This window comes from Orcinus orca, chromosome 19, assembly GCF_937001465.1.
Source record: "Orcinus orca chromosome 19, mOrcOrc1.1, whole genome shotgun sequence".
Lineage (NCBI taxonomy): Eukaryota > Metazoa > Chordata > Mammalia > Artiodactyla > Delphinidae > Orcinus > Orcinus orca.
In genome coordinates, this window is record NC_064577.1 from 19,305,546 (window position 1) to 19,330,311 (window position 24,766).

Here is a 24,766-nt window from a genome sequence, read left to right on the forward strand (position 1 = left end):
CACACATGAAGTGCCTGCTGAGGAAGGAGATGCTTCACGTTTTTACTTACACATGACGTTTTAAAACTACCGAGTTCTTCAGCATGAATCTGATCACATATTACCAGACCATTCTTTAGTCCTAAATTCCCACGTGTCATGTTTACAGAACAAATGTGCAGAGCTTCACGATTACAGAGCAAAAGGCAAGAGCCCCCTCTCTCAAAGAGCAATTTGGGCAATGATTTTAACACGGCTTTGCAAACACAGAAACCCTTACCAGCCACAAAGACTTCCTCCCGCAAGCCCAGCTGGGGCTCCCCCAGGGCCGTGCTCTACACACCCAGGTAGCTTCGGGTCTTAGAACTGACTTCTGCGGCCCTGGGCAGGGAGGGGAGGTGTTGCCATAGAAACAGCTTCCTGCGCTCCAAGCTCAGGCACGCATGGGACTGAATTCAGGTCCTGCCGGGCACTGGGTGGGTGCATGTGAACAAGTCCGACCCCTCCGAGCCCCAGCTCTGCTCTCCTGCGAAATGCCTGCGGGTTTGCCGTGAGCGTACAGTGAGGTAGTGGGAGCACCTAACACGGCTGCGGGCCGAGGCCATGGAAACAGTGTGGTTTTCAATCTGACACTGGCGGCAGCAAATACCAGCCGGGGCGCTGCCTGGCTGTGTGGCCTGAGGCAGGCTGCTGAACCTCTCTGAGACTTAGTTTTTGCACAGGCAAAAAGAGCAGTGGGGACAGGTCTTGGAGGATCACAATGAAAACTAACTACTGGGCATAAAAGGAGTCACACAGGGCCTGGCACAAAGGAGACACTCAAAGACCATCAGGGCTCACACACACACACGTGTTTGGTTTTGATGGACAAGCTGATAATTACCTACTGGAGGAAAATAATTTTTTTTCCAAACTCTAAACACCAAAGAATATGAAATCACTCGGAATTGTTGGAGGGAGGAGTGACTTCCATTAACACCAGTGGCCGCCCCAGTGGCCCCGTGGGAGTCTGCTCCGTGCCCAACGCCACACCCCCTGCCCTTTCCCAGCTGCATTTCTAAAGGGCCTTGACAGTGAACATCTCGCTTGATGTGTGGGAATGAAGAACCAGCTTCTCAAACAGGATCCTGGATTTACTGCCTCTTTGAAGGGCACTGACATCTTACGTTCCCTTCATGAAGGAAAACATCCCAACTAACCCACAGGGTCACGACGCCTGTGACCACAGCCCAATTACAATCACATAAGAACAAGTGAAAACATCGCTTTGAGAAAACCAAATTCCCTTCGCAAGGGTCATGCCATCATCTGAGCGATATACAGTAGCACCTGAGGGGCAGAACAAGTGAAAACATCGTTTTGAGAAACCAAATTCCCTTCACAAGGGTCATGCCATCATCTGAGCGATATACAGAAGCACCTGGGGGGCAGAACAAGTGAAAACATCGCTTTGAGAAACCAAATTCCCTTCCCAAGGTTCATGCCGTCATCTGAGCGACATACAGAAGCACCTGGGGGGCAGAAGGGAGCCGCTGTTGGTGAGCCTCCGGCACAGCTGGCCCTCACAGGCTCCCCACACGCCTTTCCACTCTGTCCTCTGGGCCACGGTTCCCAAATCTGGCCCCAGAACCAGCAGCATCAGTAACACCCAGTAACTGGCTGAAGATGCCCATTTTCAGGCCTCACTCCAGACCCACTGAATCAGAAACTCTGGGGGAGGGGCCAGCGCTCTGAGCAATGCCGATGTGCACCAGCGTCTGACAAAGACCACTAGTCTATCTGCAAAGTGGTTATTATTGGCCCTCTTTAGAATCAAGGAAACCAAAGCTCAGTGATTAAAGTGCCCGAAGCCATCCAGCCAGGAGGCCAATTTGTGCCCACATCTGATTCCAAAGCTACTTGTCACACGGCCTTAGTAGCCAAACTATCTGTACCATTTGGTGTCCTCAGCTACAGAGCCACCGAGGTGTGACGATGACACTTCCTTAAGAGGGAAGGGTGGGAGTGAGAGGCGGAACGAAGCCTGCGCTCAGAAGTGATGAATTATAGATGCTTTTAAACCCACATCATGCATCAGCCCTGGATGGTCAGCTGCCCCGCAGGGCGAGCCTGCTTCTCCCTGCTCCACTTGTTAGCCGGGTGCCATGAAGAGGACACAGGGGTCCCTCCACTGACCTCTGCGCCCCAATTTCTACCACTGCTTTGACCAGAAAGAGTAAGAAGCTACCCTCCCTGTCTCTAGAGGGCTGGCGCATTCGGCCCAGACCAGGACTAACAGGAAGGCACAAAGCGGCCCCAGCACCTGGGTGGGCCGGGGCTGAGTCACCAGAAGGAATCCGGCACATGCAGGGGGTATTATAACAGTGCCACAGATCTGCTTCAAAGGAGCCAGGCCAATTTTTAAAACCAAACCCTAAATTTCGCCTCGATCAAGCGGTCCACGAAACTCTTGATATTCGAACCTCAGCACCTTCACAGATCCTAAAGTTAGGAAAAAGACAGACATCTCCTCGTTCACAACTCCCAACCTTCTAAATAAACTTGATGACTTTCAGATCACAAGCTTATCCTTCAGCTTAAGTGAGTACTCATCATCACTGCTTTCTGCAGTGGCTGGTGGAGTAGCAGGGACCCAGGTTTGGTAATCACACAGGCCTGAGTTTGACTCCTGGCTGGGTCAGTTCCTCAAAGGTTACCGAACCTCTCTGGGCCTCAGTTTTTCCATTCATGGATGGGTGACAATCCCTGTGTTACACATGGATGTAAAGACAAAATGAAATTATGTTCAACAGCAGCAACAAAGTCTGCTCAAACAGCTTTGTATTTTAAGACATCAAAAACCTGGAAGATAGGTGTGGTCAAACAGCCCGTGCACAGATGCTACTCAACACACCCTCTCCGCTTCACAGACACTTACTTCACTGTGTTTGTTTTTCTAAGTTTCTATTTTTAGACACCTTGAACAAGCTAACTAAGACCAAAGAAAATTCCATTGACAAACTTATCAGAAAGCTTGTCAATTTTCAAAAACTCAACAGATGGGGATAAATGGTCATTTCACAATGCATCTGACAAAAGCAAAACCTGCTCTCTCCCACCTCAGCAATCTTAATCAGGTCACCCCACAGGACTCCGTCCTCCTCCAGCTCACAGCTGGGCTTAGAGTGCGTCTCTTCACCCCAGTACTCAGTTTCTCAGATGAGGTAACAGGTATCATAATATGTGGGGATCCAACAGCCAATAGGTGAATCCCAGCCCCATCACCTACTGGCTGTGTGACCTTGAGCACAGGACTGATGCTCCTGGGCCTCAGTTTCCTCACCTGTAGAAAGGAGATAATACCCACGTGACTGACATAGGACTGCTGGACCACCAGCAGCAGTTTTTGCAAGAGCAAGACAGAACAATGGAGCCTACAGCAGGGATGGGTAAGTGTGTTCCCTGCCCGTCCCCAGGACTCCTTGCACACCTCATATCTTCAGCAAGTACCTGCCACACACCAGAGACTGAGCTGGTGCTGGGGAAGCAAAGGCAGGGTGATCACCGGCCTCAAAGACGTCACAGTGTCACAAGAGCCCCAGATACACAGACAGCGTGCTAAGCGCTCCAAAAGAAAGCCTGGGGTGGTGAGGCTCAGGGAGCAGAGCTGGAGGGGCCCAGACGCTGGGGGAGCTGGCTGGCGAAGGCTGGACAGAAGATCTGTTTAAACAGAATGCTTGAGTGGAAAGCCCAGCAGACAAATGGGGGAGTAGGACTAGATAACTCCTCATATTCTCCCAGACTTCACTCCCCCAAATCCAAGCCCTTTGATTTCTCCAAGGCTCAGGGTCAACAGGTCCTCATGCCATAAAATGCCAACAACCACATTCATCCACACCCCACCAATCCAACAGGAAGATTCTGGGGAACAGTGAGAACAGCTCTCAGAAAGCTCTGAAAACTTTAACACGCTTCACAAGAGTATGACAATGGGGGCTTCCCTGGTGGCGCAGTGGTTAAGAATCCGCCTGCCAATGCAGGGGACACGGGTTTGAGCCCTGGTCCGGGAAGATCCCACATGCCACGGAGAGGATAAGCCCGTGTGCCACAACTACTGAGCCTGCGCTCTAGGGCTCACGAGCCACAACTACCGAAGCCCGCGTGCACAGAGCCCGTGCTCTGCAACAAGAGAAGCCACCGCCATGAGAAGCCCGCGCGCCACAACGAAGAGTAGCCCCCGCTCGCCGCAACTACAGAAAGCCCATGCGCAGCAACGAACACCCAATGCAGCCAAAAATAAATAAATTAATTTTTAAAAAAAACCTCAAGAAGCAAATAAGCTTTAAAAATGTAAAATAAAAATACAGATATTGGGCTTCCCTGGTGGCGCAGTGGTTGAGAGTCCGCCTGCCGATGCAGGGGACACGGGTTCGTGCCCCGGTCCGGGAAGATCCCACAGCCAGCTGAGTGGCTGGGCCTGTGAGCCATGGCCGCTGAGCCTGCGCGTCCGTCCGGAGCCTGTGCTCCACAGCGGGAGAGGCCACAACAGTGAGAGGCCCGCGTACCACAAAATAAATAAATAAATAAATAAATAAAAATACAGATATTAAATAATATACACAGATAAATATGAGAAGATCTTGGCAACTTCTCCGACACAATCACCTGTCCCAAAGATAACTGCTGGAACAAGTACCATTCAGAAACTTGCAGGCCCTTTGGATGTTCATTTAAATACAGATGAAAACTTACTTATCAGTGCAAATTCAATCACTGCTGTGAGGGACTGGGTATATGATTGGTCAGCACCTACCATCCATATCTAGAGCTACAAGAGACACAAGTTTTCTGCCAAATCTTCATTATCCTACATAACTGGGGGAGCGCATGGACAATTAAAAACTAAAATCCACCTTTTCAATCATTTTAACCTCCTGTTCCAACCCCTTCTTTCACAGGGCATTTCCTGAGGTGGAAAGGAAGAACTCACACTTCTCATCTTTTCCTGTCCATTTTCTTACGTGAACGTTGAAAAGTGGAAGGGGATAACCCTAAACATCTCTCTAAAAAAAATTCTGAAACATCCTGGAGAGTGCCCTGGAACCCAAGCATCGAGTTCTGGCACTGACACTGTATTGCTGCATGACCTTGGGCCAATCTCTCTGGGCCTCAGTTTCCCCCATCTGAACCCTCACGATGGTTAAGCCCCAACCTCCTTGCAGCACAGACTCAGATGCGTCCGCAGGGCAGCAAAACAGTGAAGGGCCCCAGACGGAGGAATGGGTTTCCCCAGGCCCCTACCGGGGTTTCTGGGGGAGCAAGCGGCACCTCCCCCGCCCCCCCCCCCCTCCGCCAAGCCACCGGACCAACTCCGATCGCAAACAAAAACCTGTTGGCACGGACTCCTCTAGGAAGGGCCGGCCTCTCCCAAGGCGCTGGGCTCCTGGGGAGCCGCCCCACGGGGAGAGAGAGGAAGGGTCTCCTGGAAGACGCGGCCCCGCGCACCCAGTCACCCACCCGACCAGGCCGGCAGAATCGCCGGGCGGGGTCTCTGCCATCCCACGCGGAACAAAAGGCAGCTGGAGCCTGGCTCTGCCGCCCCCGATCCCGCTGGGCTGTGGGGCGGGGGCGGGGAGGGAGAACCAGGTCCCTGGGGAAGGGAGGGGACCCGCGGCAGCCCAGAGAGGGACGGCCGGCATCCTGGACGGGGGATCCCTCCCCCGACTCCCGGAGGGAAGGGCCGCCTGGCCCGGGGAGGGGAGCAAAGTGCCCCGGGGAGGAGGCGCGGGGTTGTTCTAGGCTTAAAGGTAAACGGTGAGGCCTGGAGGGGCTCCCGGATCTCGGGTGGGAGGAGGGGGAGCCCCAGGCTCCGAGGATACGAATGGAAAAGCTCCCCGAGGGGAAATGGGGGGGGGTCTCTGCAGCGGAACGAGGGACCCAGATGGGGAGGGGGCCGTTCTCCACCTCGTGGGGCGGGTAAGAAGGGGTCCCGCCTGAGGTGGAGTCCCGGCTGGGACTGCGGGGGTGCATGCTCTGGCGGACGGCTGGGGGGCAGCGCTCTGGGGGCGTCCGCCCGTGAAGGGGCAGGGTCCGCGACCTGGGCCCGCTCCGGCCCCCGAGCCCCGTGGCCCCAGCTCACCTGCGCTCCTCCGGGCCGACCCGGATGCGCGGCTGCGGCCGCCAGTAGCGTTGGGGAGGCGGGAGCGAGGGGAGCCACCGGAGACGCCGGCGCTTCCAGCTCCGTTTGACACCCACACACCAGCCAACATGGCGGCCGGGAGGGGGCGCGCCGACTGCGTGCGCGCGCCCGCCCGCCCCGCCCCTCCGCCAGTCCAGGCCCCGCCCCGTGTCCCCGAGGCCCCGCCCCTCCGCTCAGTCCAAGCCTCGACGAAGCCCCGCCTCGCGCTCCCGAGGCCCCGCCCCTCCGTCCAGCCCAGGCCACGCAAGGCCCCGCCAGGTGCCCTCCGGCCCCGCCCCGCGCCTGCTGGCATCCCACCCCGGCCCAGCCAGCCCAGACCCGTCGTTCCCCGACCCCAGGGCCTCCACCCCACGACCCCACGCAGACTACCCAGCCCTCCCACCGCGCCCCACAGCCTACGCCCCAGTACTCTACAAATAACCCCCAAACCCCACACACGCGTCCCAACGACCCCAAACCACCACACAAACCCTGGCAAATTCATACCTGAACCCTCGCACACGGCAAACTTCACTCAGACCCCACAAATCTCCCCACGCCTCAGGCACATCTCACAGCTCCACACACCCTCTCCACCCCCCACACACGCACAGAGCCCCCAGCCTGAGCTAAAACACGCTTCCCCTTGCAGTGTGCACTTGTAAACATCACCAGGTCCAGGAGGTGGAGCTGGACGAGCGGGGGCTGCCGGGGCGCTGGGTGCTGGGATAAGTGTGTTCCCTTTGTGAAAATTCACTGATGTACACTTTAAATGTGTCACTTTAACGTACGTGTTCTACTTCAATAAAACACACTCAAAAATTATTCTGAGGATGGTGCACAGGCTTTGCTAGACTGCTAAAGGGGTTGTGGCACTAAAAAGGTGGGGCTCTACGGTCACCATCCTCCCGTTAGGGGCTTATAGACCCCCTGATTCAGGCTCACCCCTTCACAGGGCCTTGGGCTCTCACACAGGATCCACCTGTTCCCTTTGGTTCAACCAGTGTCCACAAGACACCTCCTGTGTCCCGAGCACCATGCTGGAGGAGGGGCAGACGCTGGAGAGGTGCCCAGGACCTCACAGCTGCCCAACCTGCTCCAGTCAGGGTGGGGTCAGCAGAGACCCCCTCACAGCAGGGTCTGGGGACAGATCAGGGCTTGCTAGGTTGGTAGACAGCACCATCCCTGTGGCCTGTGTTCCAAGGAGGGCCTGTTTCAGGGAGGCTGTTTCCAGAAGTCCCGCTCTGCCCTCACTTACAAAGACACCTAAGGCAAGTCACTGCACTTCTCTAAGCCTCGTGTTCCTGCTTCCTGTGAGGGAGCCAGATGCAGGAAGGCATCCTCTGTTCTCCAAGCTGGGATCTAGACTTCCCTTCTCTGGCAACAAGTAACAGGGAGAGAAGATGGGGGGAAGGAGAGAGGAAAGGGGACAGGAGAGGGGAGATTGAGAGAGAGACACTAACACATGTGCAAACCCATGGCCATTATTCCTTTGAAAAGTCCAACGCTGGTAGTTCTAAAGGCTAGAAACCCCTTCCTGCAGTCTGCTGCCCCATCCCAATGCTCGGTGCTCCTTCGCCACCAGGACAGTGAATTAAGCCCTACGTGCCTGCCTTGAGGCAGGAACCTGAGCTCCCCATTTTGAACTTGGTCCACCCCCATCCCGGAGAAGCCCCTCTACCAGTCCAACCCTCCTTGTGAGCCCCAGCTCTCTGCTAGACCTTCCTGGGTCTGCAGGAGAGCAGAACTTTCCCTGAAATCATGGCCCCTGCCCTCAAAGAGTTTGCAGCTCCAGATGAACTTATGCCAACATGTAGTGGGTGCCTGGTGCAGGCCTGAGTGCTTTCCATAGACTGTGCAAACCAGCGCTGCCGCTAGAACTTCCTGGGATGATGGAAGTGTTGTCCAGCTGCGCCGTCCACGTGTAAGCACTTGAAACGTGGCCAGTGCACCCGAGGAGCTGCTTTTTGAAGATCTTATTTAACTTTAATTGATGAATTTGAATAGCCACAGGTGGCTAGATGCTGCCACATGGAACAGCCCTGGCCCCAAACCTCACCACAACCCCTCAAGATGAGTCTTCTTACTGTTCACATTTTACAGGAGGAAACTGAGGTTTGGAGAGATGCTGGGCTGGGTCACCCAGGCAGAGCCCAATCCCTTCCCCACCCAGCTTGCAAGTCTGCGTAAGATGCGGGTTTAGGAACGAGAGAACTGGATACAGATAAAGAGATGATGAGCCAACCACAGCCCAGGAAGTGAGTTGGAGAGCAATTCAGGGTATCGAGCCAGGCTGGGGAGTAGGCGAGGGCCTCCTGAGGCCGGAAGACCATCTCAGGCGTGCAAGGTCAGAGGGGACATTCCTGCATTCCTCGAAGACATTTCTCCTTCCTGCACCCCCTTTGAAGCCTATCGCCCTCTTGCACTTCCCTCTCTCGATTCATCCCCCCATGAGGAGCCATTGAGGCCAGCAGCGCTATTCCCATTTTACAGATGAGGAAACAGAGGCAGGACACAGCAGTGCTGGGATTCAAACCCAGGTTCTACCGAATCCACAGCATGTAAGTTGTCTTGCAGAGGAGGATGCAGGATAAGCCATATGCTTTGTCCAAGGCCAAAGCTGTCCCAGGGCACAGGCTGGAGCAGGCACACTCAACTGCCCTTCCTAGGGTTTGGAGATCGGTTTCAGATGCCTGATGAGGCACAGTGATGGGGGCTGGTCAGGGTGGTGTGTTTCAGAAGCGGAAAGACATGGCTGTGCAGACGGGGATGTCTCTGGGGTTGGGGAAGGAGGGCTTCAAGGGGGAGGCACTACGGGCAGAGAGAGATGGCATGCTGTGAAGACAGCATGCACCTTCTCCTAGTGAAGATGCAGCGGGTCTCAGGGATCTTCCACCAAGGTTTGAACTCTAGATTCAAAACCACTTGTCCAGCAGGAAGAGCCTATGCTGGGAGCCCCACAACAGCTAACTTCCTGTCCACCAGTTCGTTGCCTGACCTTGGCCTGTCACTCCCCCCAGTCCTCAGGTTCCCCATCTGTGAAGAGTAATAATCCCTCCCACCTTGAGGGATTGCATTAAAGTTCATAATGAAAAAGCAGAGTAGGAAATGCTTTGGAAGCTGTAGATGGGCGTTAGCAGTGGTTCTTATTAAGATACAGAGATAAAGCTATCCTGGTCCCTCCAGGCGCTGGAAGTCTAAAAGAGCAGAGGAGTCATGAACACAAACTGAAACTAAAACGCTGAAGTCACATAGGAAATCATAAGAGAAAGGGCTGTGAGAGCTGAAAAGGAAACTTCCTTCTCTCTTGCAGAGAAGGAGCGATCAAGGCCGACTTCCTGAAGTAGAGGTACTGGAGCTAGGAAATAGCAATAATAATAACACCACCAAAGCAGCAAGCGCTGTGCAAACGCTCTGCGTGGATTATTTCATTTCCTGTTCATAACAACCCTGAGTTTTAGACCATCGTTATCCTTAATTTACAGTTGAGGCTCAGAGACACTCAGCGATTTGCCCATAATCACACAGCTAAAAAGTGGCAATGCTAGAAAAGTCAGGCCTGATTCGAAAGCCAAACTCTTGAGAGGAATTTGAGCAGACTGAAGGGAGAGATCCCCTCTCCCCTCCAGCTCCAGGTTCATTATCAAGGCCAAGCCAATCAGTGCACCTCTCCTGGTCATAGTGATTGATTCAGCAATGGGCATATGACTTAAGATGGGCCAGTGAGACTCAAGCCCTGGACTTCCACAGAAACCATTGAAAAAGAGGAGGTTGTTCTCCCACCCCATCGCCCCCATCCCCGTCAGGCAGCTTCGCACTGGGAGAGCCAGGCTGAGAATGAAGCCAACACAGAGGGATGAGGGAGGAGAGAAAAGACAGATTTCTCCTGACATTGTTTGAACACCTGGAACCAGCCATGCCTGAAGTTTTAACCCTGGACTTTTTAGCACATAAGCCAATACATCAGTTACAACTATTTCAAATGAAAACCCAGCTCAAACTGGCTTAAATGATAATCAGTTTTAATTGGCTCATTTAACTAAAATCTGCAGAGCTAGAGCTTCAGGTGATCAAGGTTCTGGCTCCATTTCTTTGACATATACCCCCTAAGCATGTCAGGATTTTCCTGGGCTGGTGTCTTGATCGGCTCTAAATTGGCTGTAGCAGATCCATGCCTCACACCTGTAGCCAGGATGAGACAGTGTCTCTCTCTCCAAACCAGGAAACTAATACCTGAGCCTTGCTCTGATTGGAAGAACTTGGATCACCTGCCCAACCCTGAGCCAACTGTGGGGAGTTCGATGAGGAATCAGGGTGACTGGCTTAGGCCCATCAGGGCTCCCCCCTGGAGTTGGGGGGACAGTTATGGGAGGGGAACACACACTGGGGAGGTGGACAGCACAACCACCACTCGGCTGAATTCTCTTTTCTCCCTCAGCCAGTTGACTTGGTACCCAGATTCCTGACAATAACAGTCATCAACCCCATTTCCAAAGAGTTTTCATTTAATTTTTTGACAGCTCCAGGCTTTTTTTTTTGGCTATGCCACACGTGGCATGTGGGATCTTAGTTCCCCGACCAGGAATCGAACCTGCGCCCCCTGCATTGGAAGCGCGGAGTTTTAACCACTGGACCACCAGGGAAGTCCCTCCAGGCTTTTATATTTGCAGTATTTACTGATAATTCTGTTGAGATTTGCATAACACCTTTCTTCCAAACCTCTCATCATGCCTCAAAAACAAGTTTCTATGAACTTCCTCAGATTTCCTCCCAAGGGCATGAAGTGTAACAATAAAAAACAGCATCAGCTTAATATATAGTTTTCAACCTATGACCCAACATTTGTAGTTTTTATTGGCCATTACTCTTCAGGCTTTTTCCCCTATAGTGATGAACACTGCAAACAAGACAGGCTTTTTTTTTCTGCCACGCCCCACAGTATGTGGGATCCTAGCTCCCCAACCAGGGATCAACACTGCAGCCCCTGCATTGGAAGCACAGTCTTAACCACTGGACGGCCAGGGAAGTCCAAGACAGGCCATTTTTTTTGCGGGGGGGCGCGTGCTGCGTTGGGTCTTAGTTGCTGCGCGTGGGCTTTCTCTAGTTGCGGCGAGCGGGGGCTACTCTTGGTTGCGGTGCACAGGCTTCTCATTGCGGTGGCTTCTCTTGTTGCAGAGCACGGGATCTAGGTGCGCGGGCTTCAGTAGTTGTGGCACGCTGGCTCTAGAGAACACAGTAGTTCAGTAGTTGTGGCGCACAGTAGTTGTGGCTCAGTAGTTGTGGCGCACAGGCTTAGCTGTTCCGCGGCATGTGGGATCTTCCCGGACCGGGGCTCAAACCCGTGTCCCCTGCATCGGCAGGCGGGTTCTTAACCACTGTGCCACCAGGGAAGTCCCAACAGACCATTTTAAATTGTTTTCTTGAATCTACACGGACTGAAACATCTTACATGCATTATTTCAGTAAACAGTCACCACTGCCCTGTGAGATAGGTAGGCACTCTTGTTCTCACCATTTCACAGAAGAGCAAAGTGAGGCACAGAGAGGGGAATAATAACTGCTGGCCCAGCTGAGGAGCGGCAGGGCTGAGATTTCACCCAAGTCCAAGGGAGTCAGGGACTGGCATCGCCTACAGAGCACCCCTTCCTTGGAAATGTGCATGATATCTTTCTGCTAGAGACTGGCTGAGTGCCCTGAAAAGGCCATAGCTCTTCTCTGGCCTCAGAAAGGTGCTGTTTTTCCTTCCTCAGAAACTTTCCGGATGAGTTGGACGCCCTCCACCTTCATAAAGCTTTCAACTTGGATCAAGGGTTGAAACATAATCACCCAAAGCTATAACTCAGAGACATCTGCCCAGCCAGCAGCATTTGAGCTGGGACTTTAAGGGTGGCTAATTATTGGTTATGAGGAGAGCAAGGAGAGCAACCCTGGGAGGGGCAAGGCTGAGAAAGGACCAAGCGGCAGGAGTCATGGACCAGTGGTGCAATTTAGCTGGACCGCAGGATGCACAGAAGAAAGCAGCAGGGGGTGAGTCAGGAGAGAATGGCTGGAAGGAGCCTGGTCTCGTGTATTTCTGCTAACTCTGCAGCTGCTGAGAGCAGCCTTCTCCATTAGCAGTCAGGGGCAGGCGTATCCCTGGTTGGCCAATGAGAATTCGCATCTCCATGGCCACAGTCATTGGTTCAGGGCTGGGCATGTGACCCAAGCCCAGCCAATAAGAGCCATCCCCAGGATTTTAGCTAAAACCCTCAGAAAAGCGGCCCTCTCTGCTTCTGAGATTGTGGGCACCAGGAACCATAGAAGCTGGAGCTGCAAGGAGCCCTCTCTGTCACCTCACAGACACAATTCTTAATTGTTCAGACCAGTTCGGACCAGCCCAGAAAAAAGAGCTGTTGAGTCAGGCTGGCGTCATCCTAGCTTTCTTAAAGGACATCTCCACTGTTGCCTCAAGCAAAGTTTTCTTTTGACAGAAACCTCAGTCTTTCATTCCTCTTCTTCTTTCACCTATTCTCACCCTCTCTTCCTTCTCTCCTTCCTTCCTTCCTTCCTCTTTCTTTTCACATCTCTTTTTCTCTTTGTTCCTCTCTCTTTCTTCATTATTATTTTTTTATTTAATAAACATCTTTTAAAATAATCCTTAAAAAATGCATGCACACATTCTACAAATACCCGGCCGGTACTTTTCAAAACGGCCACTGTGTGAAACACAAGAAAGACTAAGAAGACAGACTTGAGGAGACTAAGAACACAGGACAACTCAATGTACTGTGGTGCCCAGTCATACCTGCTTCACGGTACTGAGATGATGGAGGAAGCATTTAGTCCAGGGCCACATGCAGAGCGGGTCCGCATCCGCTCAGGACTCAGCATTGCTGGAAGAATGCCAAGGGGCTGGCCTTGGCTCAGGAAGGGGCCCTGGGCCAGGACTGATGGAGTGGCGTGTCCGGATCTACCAGTCTGTCCAGAGACCTGGGAACACAGCTCACCTCTGCTCATTCATGCAACCGTCCTTTTCTGAGCTCCTCCTAGTGAAGCTGGGGCTGGGGCTGAAGCAGGCTTGTGCCAGGGCTGCCAGGCTGTGGAGAGGCTGACACAGACACAGCAGTTAAAAGGCCAGGACAGAGGGGTCCCAAAAAAGAGGGCAGGAGGCCAGTGACTCCAAAGGGTGAGACAATGCAAATATAGGGGCCACTTGGACCAGAAAAAGGCCAAAAAAAAAAAAAAAATTCTCCCAATCCCTTTCTTCCTTCTGCTTCTTTCTCTTCCTTATTTTCTTCCTCCCCTCCTTTCCTCCCTCCCTCCCTTCCTTCTTTCCTTCCTTCCACTTTTTTCTTTAATTTCTTACAAGAAAAAAAAAAAGGCGGGTACATAAAGCAACTTTGTTATCAATTTTTGCAAATGTGCCTAAGAGGTACTGAACGGAAAGATGAGAAAATTGCATCTTCGTTCTCCTCATCTGAGCGCCGGTTGTGAGCCGCCCACACACCCAGACAAGGGCGGGAGGGACAAGTGGCCAGCTGGGACCTGCCAACCAGCCTGGGCCCTCCCAGGCCTCTCCCCATCGCTGGTCTCTCTGCTTCCCTGTGCTCTGCACTGGGTGGACGAGGATACTGAGCTCCAGGGGACGGGAGGGGCTGCCCTCTCCAGGCTCCTCGGTGGGCACGGCTCCCCCGATCCTGCACTGCAGCCCCACCCATCACCCAGGGTTCCCCAGATGGCCTGCATTTGCTGGCCTCTGAGCATCCGTGTGTGCTGTTCCCTCTGCCTGGAGCCCCCTCTCCACCTTTTGGGATCCTTCTAGAAGTCAGCCTGGCTGAGTGCCCATAGGCTTTTAGGATCCAGTGGTCACCCTGCCCTGGGAGCCTTCCTGGATGCCACAGGCATCCTGGCACCTGCCTCCTGGACGGTGACAGTGTAGGTTCTGCACCCTGTGGTCCAGCAGCTTCTTGGAGAGGGGGAGCTGGGACTGGCCTTTCTTACCTGTGTCTCCTCCCCCTGCACAGTTCTGGCATAATTATGCTCAGATGGAGCATAATGTCCGAGTATGTTTGTTGAGAGTAAACGATGCAAGACAGGTCGTCCCTGGGGGAAGGCACTCCGCAAGCCCAGGGGTATCCGACTGTGGTCAGGGGGTGGGGGGCACTTGTAGCCGCACCCGGCACCCCACACAAAGAGCAGTTTTGGGAGCCAGAGTCCAGCCGCCGCTCTGCGCCCCAGACCACGGCAGCACACAGGGACCCTCAGAGCCTCAGCTTCCTCAGTGCAATTCGGGGGCGGGGCTGCCGTGCCTTGCTGGCAGGGCTGCTGGGGAGACCGAATAGCGTCACCCCTCCCAAGCCCTCCAAGGACTTTGCAGCACACTTAGAATCAAATCCACAGCCCCGCCCCACCGCGGCTAGAAGGCCTTGCCCACCCTGCCCCCGCCCCACTCTCCCCTCACTGTTCACTGTTCCCTTTGCCAGGAATGCCCTTCCCCACACACCCGGACGCCCCGCGCTCCATCCCCTCAGTCCGTCTCCCCAGCGGGCTTCCCCGACCGCTAAAATGGGGCCCCCTCCTCACCTCCAACCCCGAAGCCCGCTTACCCTACACGCCTGCCCACGTTCCTGCAGACTTGAGTCACAGCCTGCCCTGTCCACGGGGGGACTCCAGGGCTGTCTGAGCCAGCCTGGCCTGGGTTCCAGTCCCGACACCACCGCTCACCAGCTGGGAGACTCTGGGCGACCTCCAAGCCCACCCTGCGAGTCTCCCATCTGTGAAGTGAGGTGTGAAGCACTGTCTGGCAGGGCGACTGCAAGGATGGAGCAGGTCTGGGAGGCCACCTCCTCTGGGCAGAATCACTGCACACAGTAGGTGTGACACCCACATGGACACCACCACGGCAGGCCCCTCTCCTAAGCACTTCCCTGTTATCTCCTTTAACCTTCACACCGATCCAATTGGAAGTCACCCTCATGATCACATTTCACCAATGAGGAAACTGAGGCACAGGAAGGCAAAGTGACACAGCTAAGAGGTGGCAGCCTGGGGCTTGGAACCCAGAGTCTGTGTCCTTACCCACTCCCTCCACAAACGGGGGCTGTAAATAGCACTTAGAGCCTGTCCTGTGTGCATGGGAACTGTGCTCACGTTCAATCACATTTGAAGACTCACTGACCACATGTCTGCACTGGTGCCCCAGAAGCCCAGCTAGAACAAGGATTCAAATGGAAGCTGTTCGTTTGGATGTGACCCCAGGAATCACCTTCAGGGGCGTGGGGAAATGAGACAGGGAAAGGGAGGAGCCCACAGCTGTGGGTGCCTGACACAGCCCTTTGCTGTGTGGTCCTGGACCAGCCACCATCCCTCTCTGAACCCAAGTTTCCTCTTCTATAAAGGAGGCCGCAGCCACCCAGGAGATAGAGTGGGAGGTCTCCCGGGACCGAGAAGGGTCCCGGCTCGGCTCCCAGCCCCAGTCCGAGCTCCAGGAAACAGAGGGTGCCCCAGCGAGGGCTGTGTGTGGGCGCAGAAACCACAGGAGGGCAGGCACAGCGCCCAGTGTTACCACAGGGGCTGCAGAGAAACCACATCACAGCCACCACAGCCTCCACCATCCCACGGCGACTTCCGCTGCTGCCTCTCTCAGGGAGCGTCTCCTCCCAGCAGTTAGCTGTCCCTTCCATCAGCACCTGCCCCAGGTGGCCCGGCAGCCTTACCAAGGGAGGCTGGCCGCTGTTCCGGAGGCTGTGCAGCTGCAGGCCCGCTTTAAAAAGTTACGGACACTCCTGCGGTTGAGCTCACGTCCCTGCGTTCCAGCACTTGTGACCTCAGGCCAGTCAATTCCCTGCCCTGATCCTCAGCGGCCTCCTGACCTAGTCCACTGTCCGGCAGCCGAGCCTCCTGCATCCTCTTGACTTTCAGCCTTTGCACTTGTTGTTTCCTCGTCAGTCGTGCAATGTCCTTGAGGGGTGGGGGGGTAAGCCCCCACTGGCCACCCTCCTCAGACTAGCTCGGCACCTTTCGCCTCCCCTCACCTACCCTCCCTCAGTAGCTCTGAGCCCAGGTTGTGAGGTAGTGCTTACCCCCTCGCAGCCTCTGACTCCCCCACTGCAAAGCCCATGAGAGCACAAACTTATCTTGCCTCCTGCCAGACCTCAGGGCCTAGCACAGGGACTGGCATACAGCAAGTGCTCAATAAATGCTCATCAAATAAATGAATTACTGTCTGAAACACCTGTCCTTGGTCAATGGCTTGGTCTCCCAGGACCAGACTTAAATGCCACCTTCTCCAGGCAGCCTTCCCTGATTGCTTCCGTGATTCCTTTTCTAGGTTTTCAGAATCCCCCGAAATTTTTTCCAAATCACAGTTGCCTAGCCTGTCAGGCGTTGCCATCCAGTTACCAGGACCCCAGCCTGCCCCCCATCCCCCCTTCTCCAAGCGAGGAAGAGAGAGCTGGAGGGGGAGGAGGGAGGAGGCGCAGACTGTGTAGGAGGTGGCGCGGGTGACCAGGCACTGCCCAGAGCGGAGAAGTGAGCAAGGCCCGCGGCCGGAAGGAGGTGGGGGAGGGGCGGGGAGGTCGGTGGTGGCGTCAGCCTCGCGGAGGGCGTTGGGGGTGTGTGTGTGTGCTGGTATTTCCTGAGGCTGCCCGGAAATGCCTGGGGCCGACCTGGGGCCCCAAGAGGGGGTGGCCGGCGAGGTCCACACCCTCCCTCCACGCCAGCCAGGCTTAGGTCACTGCGAGCCTTCCAAGCAGCCGCAGGCATGTTGCGGGCGTGTTGTTCGGTGCCCGTCACAGACAAGAGGAAACTGAAGCCCAGAGGCCCAGGCTGCGCCCTCCAGGCACCGCCCCCCCCACCCCCGCCCCGCGCCCCGTCAGGGCTGCGTCAGCCCCAGCCCCTTCATCCCCCCAGCGGGGAGGGACCAGACACGGAGGTGGAAGGGTTGGCGGTTGCGTGGCTGAGCCCTGGCCTGCTGGGCCAGCAGAGGCCAGCTCCTCGCGCTGGTACATCTCCGCCCCCACCGGGACCACAGAATGGCAGGCTCCCGGCGCGCCCCATTTCACACGGAGACTGAGGCCCCAAGAGGGGCAGGTGGAGGAGTCAGAGTCCATCCTGGGCCGGACAGCTTCTACCTGAGTTCAAATCCTGTTTCATCTCCTGTAGCCGTACGGCTGGACAAGCTGCTTTGCTTCTCTGAGCCGCGGTTCCTTCCCCTATGGTGGAGATATAGCCGGGCCTGGCTCCGAGGACTGCAGTGAGAAATAAGTTGATCTGTGTAAATTGCTGTGCAGGGCACATAGTGTGTTTTCAGTAAATGCCAGTTATTATCATAGAAACATGATCAGGCCTCCCCCACCTCCAAACAAAAAGCCTCTCCCCTTGACCTTTACCCTCCACAGACTCCTGCCTAGCCTCTCCTTCTCCCACGTCTTCTGAGTTCTATCAAATACACATCTTCTATAAAGTTAAGCATGTGTTTGACTACAAAAAATAGAAAACAGATCAGAGTGGCTCAGACAAATAGGAGTGCATTTTCCCCCATCCCAATGAGCCTGGAGATCAGCTATGGCTGGCATTGCTTTACCAGGCCAGTGATGTCAGGGTTCATAACTCTGCAATTTCTTGGCTTTTCCCTCTTGTTTGCAATATGGCTGCTAGTGCACCTGGTGTTGCATCTGCATTCACATTTAAGACAGGAAGGAAGAGGAATGGTTAAGTTTAGGGTGAATTGAAAGCATTTGTCCCTTTTATCATGAAGAGAAATAATTTTCCAGAACCTACCCCTACCCGCCCCCACCCCACCGACTCCTTAGATCTAATCAGCCAGAACTGTGTCACATGACCACTCCTAACTGCAAGGGAGACTGGGAAGGTGAGTCATTTCTCCTCTCCAGTCTCTTAAGTGGAAGGCAGCAGGGGAGGGGGTGTTGGGGATGGCAGATAGGTCAGTCAGCTGATGTGGCTGCCACACTTTCCCTCCATCTCCCTCTAGCTCGGCCACTCCCTAGGCCGTGCTCTCCTAGTCGCCCTGACCGTCTTCCTCATCCAGTGGCCACCCCATTTCCATTTCTCTTTGGAAATTGGAAGCTCTGACAACTCTGGGTCTGCCTGCACTTCTGCAGGGCAGCAATCTGCTGATGCTGAGCAGGGCTGCCCCTTTAGGTAGGATATGACTGTTCACCTCAGTCTCTACCACTCCCTAATGTCTCACATGTATTCATATTTCTTGTCTAGCTCTTGTTGGTGTTGGAATTTGCACCCCTGAATTAATGTATTCATTTCCCCCCCCTCGACCTTATTTCAGGAAAATAACACACAAAAACATCCTTTTAGGTATTTCATAGGTGTGCAGCAAGAAGTTTCCTTTCCACCACAGACCCCAGGCACCCAGTTCCTCTGCTTAGGGATAAATAATCAGTACCTTGTTTAAAACTTTAGAGATATTTTATACACATACAGGCAAATCTACCTGTATTTCCCATCCCCCAACCCCTTTTTCACTCAAATGTGACCATACACTCCACATTGTTCTGTGCTTGGTTTCCCCCCAATTTACAATATCTAACAATATCACTTACAGATCACTTCCTGGGACTTCCCTGGTGGTCCAGTGGTTAAGACCCTGTGCTTCCACTGCAGGGGGCACAGGTTTGATCCCTGGTCGGGGAACTAAGATCCTACATGCCAAGCATCAGGGCCAAAAAAAAAAAAAAAGAGAGAGAGAGATCACTTCCTATCTACACACAGCCACCCTCTTCATTCCTTTTTCTGGCTGCAGAGCAAGTGCCTCTGTTTCTTCCTTCATAGCGGGGGTCTGATAAATAATACCAACCCCAGAGGACCAGTGGGAGAATTCAGAAACATTGGTTTATGATGTCTCTGAGTCTGGGAGACCAGGTTTATTGCACACCCTGCTGAATGTGAGGCGAGAGTTTCCAGAACCAGGAGAGTCAGAGGCACCCAAGCGGAGCCCATGGAAAACCAGCAGTCAGGTGCTTTATGTGTATTGTTTTATCTAATCGTCACAGCAATCTTCTAAAGGAGGTGCTATGATCATCTCCGTTCTACAGAAGGGGAAACTGAGGCACAGAGCAGCTAGGTGACTTGCCTGGAATCACACAGCAGAGAGTGGTACAGTTAGGATTTTAACCCACAGCTGCCCTTCCAGTGCCAGCACCCAGGCAGCTGGGCACCATCCCCTGACCCAGGGCTGACCGCCCCCATCCAGATGAGCAGTGCCCAGGCTGAAGGGGGCCCTCCAGGTCACTCTGCCTGGGGGGAGACATCTGGGGCCACATTTGTCTCTGTGCTCAGAGCAGGCGAGGTTCAGGGTCTCTTTATCCGTGGTATGGGGCTGGGTCACTCAAGTGACCTTAGGAACCCAGAGGCTCTGGGGCCAGACTGCTCCATCCCAGCTGCGTGGCTTTGGACAAGTCACTTCCCTCTCAGAGTCTCAGTTTTTTCATCTGTAAAAGGGGACCAAAAATTGCTCTTCAGTCATGGTATTGTTGGGGGATAACTTATCTAATAAATATGTTCATCACTTAGGAAAGTTCCTGGAATATAGAAACATCAAAAAAAAAGCTTATTATTATTATTATTATCATTGACAACACTGTCCCTGGAAGCTCTTGCAGCAGAAAGTGGGAGGGTCACCCAAGGAGCCAATCCTTCCTGCTGGCCTTGGACCCAGGACCTGGAAGGGGCTTCAGGCCACCCCCCGACACCCCGTTCTAAGGGGATCAGACTCAGGCCTGGGGAGAGGCAGCCTCGGTGAGGCAGGCCCGGTACCGGTACCGGTACTGTAGGCGCTCCCCTGCCGGGCCCCCTGCCACCCCTCCCCCATCTCTCCAGGCTCTCAGGATGAGGTCACCTCAGCTTCTCCCCCAGTGACCACAGACCTTCCAGCCGTGCAGGCAGCCCCTTGACCTCTGACCTGCAGGGACTCCAGGCTCTGACCTCAGGCTGTGACTGAGCAACGGTTCTGCCCTCATCACCCCTCCATGCGGAGCAGGGGAGAGGGCGCTGTGTAGGCCCTGGGGACGCTCCCTGGCAGGAGGTGGACCCCATTGTCCAGACCTTCCCCGGGAGGGGGAGCTGGGGCCTGGGGGGGTGCCAGCAGGGGGGCGCCCCCGTGGGAGCACCCATGTCCCCATGTCCACGAGCACCGGAAAGGCTAAGCGCTGCGCCTACCCCCGTGCCTCCACCCCTTGGGGCCTGAGCACGCATCAGCTCCGGGGGCCACTCCTGCCGTCCGCCCAGATCGCCACGCTCCGCCATTTGCGCGCTTCCCCAGTCTCGGGGGGCCTCCCGGGCCTTCCCGCCCCTCCACCGGCTCCACCGGCACCCCCGGCCCTGCTCCAGCCCGCCACCCACTCATTTTGCAGGACAGTTAAAAAGTCACCTCCTGGGAAGCCTGCCCTCATCCTGCTTTCCCTCCTCAGGCTGGTAAAGGTCTTCCTGTTCCGGGAAGCCCGCTCCGGCCGGATCTCCCCGCCCCACCCGGTGCGGACGCTCGGGCCCTCTCCCGCGGGGTCAGCCCTCCAGCTCCGGGCGCCCTCTGGCGGCGACTCTCAGATCGCAGTGCCCTCCGCCCGCCGGGGACGCAGCCTCGGCACCTCGGGGTGCCGGAGCTGAGCTGGGCCCTGGGATTCGGCAGATCCGAGGATGCGCAAAGTCACCGCCTCAGGACGCAGACAGGGCCTAACGACAGTCAAGCCGCATACGGTGCGCTATAAAGAAAGGAGGGGGACAGAGCGTGGCCGAGGAGGTGCTTCGGATGGGGCATGCCGGGGGCGACCTCAGAGGGAGGGGAGGACAGTGGTGTCCCCGCCTCGGGCTGTCGTGGACGGCAGTGTGTCGCACACGCGTCCCTCACTGCCTGCAGTTCTCTGGGCTCCTCGGCTGGTTCCTCCTCCCCTTGCTGGTCTGTTCATGTCGGGGCGCCCCTGGCGCACCCTGGGCCTTTTCTCTGTCTACCCTAACTCCCCGGGGTGACCTCAGTCCAGAGTCTCTAAGCACCAGCTATGCCCTGACATTTCCTAAAATATCATCCTCGGACCTGGCCTCTACCCTGGACTCCAGGCTCATGCATCCAACACCCCCGCATCTGGAAACAAGCTCCCCGTCTTTCCACCCACCAGCTGCTCCATCTCTAAGACCTCTGTCCTGCCCATCGCTCAGGGCAAGAACTCTCTCTCTCTCATTCCCTGCGTTGGGTCCACCAGCGAATCCCATTGGCTACCAGCAGAGGGTACCTGGAACCTGACCCTGGCCCCCTCCCTGCCCCCAATGCCGGTCACCTGGACTACACAGTGCCCTCCTCACCTGCCTCCTGTCCTCCACCCGTGTCCCCAGTCTGATCCTCACCCCTAAGTCGGACCTCATCCCTCCGCCTCTCAGGACCCTGTCTGGGCTCCCAGCTCGCTTGGAGTCTTACTGTGGTCTGTGAACCACCCTCAGAGCAGGGCCAGGTTTTGTGGGGCCTGAAACTTCTGTAATATAGGAGGCCTTCTCTATGAAAAATAATACAACCTTACAAATACAAAACGAGGGAACCTGGGAGGAAGGGGGAGTCAGAGTGGCAGAGAGTGGTCTTAACCAGTTGTGATGAAGATAGCTTGCTTGTCTGGTACAGGCTCTTCGGAAAGCAGAATCTGCATTGTGAGGACTGAGGAGGGTGGTCACCCCGGGGACATGCTGGCAGAAGCAGGAGGCGGGCAGGGAGCTGGGCCTCTGTGGACACTCCTCGAGCCCCTCGTTTCTGACGTGGGCCCTTTCCCGTAGGCATATGCTACTTCCGTAGAAACGTTTCCTAAGAGGATAAAATGAATTAAATACAGGAAATTCATGAAATATTATCAAAGGAAACATATTACATCTCCAACCTGGGTTTCTTGCAAAATGTTTAAATTGCCTTTTTTAATGGAGCTCCAGGAAAGGCACTTGCACATTTTACAAAAGCTGTGACTGCGTGAGCTCATTGCAAGGTCCCTGCCAGTGCCTTGGACACCTGGGCAGCTGAGGGGACTGCAGGTTAAGCCTTGTCAGCTTCTCTGTGAATGTGCTCCCATTCCCCTGCCTGTCGCCTCCTGGCTTCATCCCCCACCCCTCACCCAGCAGCCTCCTCGCTGCTCCTCAAACCCCCGGCACGCTCCCACCGCAGGGCCTTTGCACCTGCTCTTCCCTTTGCCCGAATGCTCCTCCCCCAGGTCTTCCTGTGGCTCCCTCACCTCATACTGTTTGTGAGAAACAGTATCCAGCAGTATTTCATAACTGTCTTGGTTTTATCGTAGTTTCCTTGTTATTATGTGTAAAGCAACACTAATTTTCCACTTAAGAGTATCGATGTGCAAGTTCCCCCTTTCAATACATTTACTGACATTTTAAAAGACGTCTTCAAAAAAAAAGTCATCTGTTCGTGGAACCGTTTTCAGTTTTATTAAGTAGTATTAATTCAGGGAGGTGGGGTGCAAGTCCGAGAGTTGCGCGAACGACTTGAGGGAAAGGCCGCCGGCCCTGGCCTGGCCCCGCCCCGGTGGCTCGGCCCCCGTGGGACCCCAGACCCCGCCTCACTTCTCAGACAGGAAGGCGGCCTGCAGTTCCGAGAGACGCCGCGGGAGGGCAGACGCGGCCGCCGACCGAGGGATGCGGGCAGAGAAGCTGCGGCGCCCGGAGACCTTGGTTCGATCCCCGGATCCTCCGCTACCCAGGCTGCTCTTTAATCCCTCCCCCGGTAAAACGGGTTCCTGTAAAGGTTAAATACCGTGACTATAACATATAGTTTCTGAACCCGTTTTCCCCCCAACTTCATCTCAGATCGGAACTGTGGACTTCCCACAAGAGCTGGGGGAGGCCATTTAATGAGCTGGAATAATTTAAGGAATTTTTATTTAGCTGGTGTGTGTTACGGAGAGCGTGGGAGCAGAGAAACGACGTGATTAAACAATGCAGAAAAAAGAAAAGAAAGAAAAAAAGAAGAAACTGCACTTAAAGAAAGCTACCTATAATCCTATTTCTCATCAATAAGCATAAGGAAATTGGTATAAAGCTTTGTGGTCTTTTAAATTTTTTAAACTGCAAACACACATACACAAATATAAATATATGAATATTTGCCCACAGACTCAGGGGTGCAAGAAATGTCACATTAGTTCATTAAAATTTTTTCTTTACTTTAACTAATGACTTGTTTTTGTAAAAGTAATACACGCTCAACAGAAAGAAATCCAAGCAATTTAGAAAGTACAAAGAAAATAAGCAGTAGAAAATCATCACAAGTGGGACTGTATATTTCATGAGTATGTTATAGAACTCTCCCTACCCAGCTTCACTCACTTCTACAGGATGAATGAATAGATGGACAGATGTGACTATTAAGACTGGGGTGGTCGTGATCCATGTTTTTTTTTTTTTTTTGGGGGCGGCGCACCACCGTATGTGGAAGTTCCCCCACCAGGGATCCAGCCCGTGCCAGGCAGTGGAAGCGCACAGTCGTAACCACTGGACCGCCAGGGAAGTCCTGTGTGTGTAGTTTTAAATTAATTGATTGATTGGGGGTGGCGGTTTTAGGTTTATAGAAAAATTTAACAGACAGTACAGAGAATTCTCATATATCCCCTCACACCCCCCTCCCCCATTTTCCTATTAAAATTTTGCATTATAGTGTGGTGCATCTGTTGCAATTGATGAGCCGATATTGATATGTAATTATTAAATAAAGTTCATAGTTTACATTAGGGTTCACTTTTTGTGTTGTACTTTCTGTGGATTTTGACAAATGTCTAATGACATGTATTCACCATTATAATACCATGTGGATTAGCTTCACTGCCCCCAAAACCCCTGTGTTCCATGTATTCATCCCTCCCTCCCTTGAACCCGTCAACAACTGGCCTTTTTCTGATACCTTTTCTGTAATGTCATATAATTGGAACCATACAATCATCTAGATTTTCTCCTATGATATCAGCCTATGCTGCTCTTAAAATAAAAGCCTTAAAATTAATTTTATTGCAATTTAGAATATGAAGAACAGTGAAACTGAATAAATTCTGGATTTGCGATCAATTTTTTTAACCATAAGACATGTGAGTTCCAAAATGAAAATAAAATGAGAAGGGGGAGGGAGGGGAGGAGAGGAGAAAGGAAAGAGAAAAAAAGTGAGTTCCTTTAAAAGAATCCCTGTATGGTTAAGATAGAGTTTATGAAAGTCATTAACACATTGCAGTGCTTTTTTTTTTAACCATATATTTAAATTTTAAATATGAGTGTCTCTCTGCAACAAAAGATAAGGTGACTGGATTTTTTTTTTTTTTACACTGAACCCTGGCAACTTCTGTTGCTTTCACTCTGTTAACATTTATAACATATTCACGTTCTGTTCTGCAGCCCTGAATCTCCCAATTTTGTTCTCGTTCTGTGTTACAAGAGATTCAGTACTCACCTTCAGTCCTTTTCTCATGGCTTTTCTGTTTCTGAGTTCTTTATTTCAATTCCTCATAGGTTGGTCAGATTTCATTACTGAGTAGTTTTTTCAAGAAGGTCCACATGGTGCAGGATCTGCTGAGAGTGGCAGTCAGGGTCTAATCAGGAGACTGGACACCACAGTTTAAACAGAAGTCTGGAGAATGAATTATTAACTATGATCAA

The 24,766-nt window shown here is 53.6% G+C and overlaps 1 protein-coding gene across 11 annotated transcripts in view; it reads right to left on the minus strand.

Annotated features, from left to right (window-relative positions):
• The window catches only part of EPN2 (epsin 2), a 77,599-nt gene extending 63,047 nt beyond the window's left edge, over window positions 1-14,552 (minus strand). For 2 of the 11 annotated variants that reach the window (XM_049701988.1, XM_049701986.1), the window contains exon 1: window positions 12,921-14,552. The gene's annotated coding sequence lies outside the window, so the exon portion shown is untranslated. Of the gene's footprint in view, window positions 1-6,097; window positions 6,237-12,920 lie in introns of those variants that run through there. The other 9 variants (XM_049701987.1, XM_049701985.1, XM_049701979.1 and 6 more) reach the window with 8 other exon arrangements.
• Between the last annotated feature and the right edge of the window lie 10,214 nt (window positions 14,553-24,766).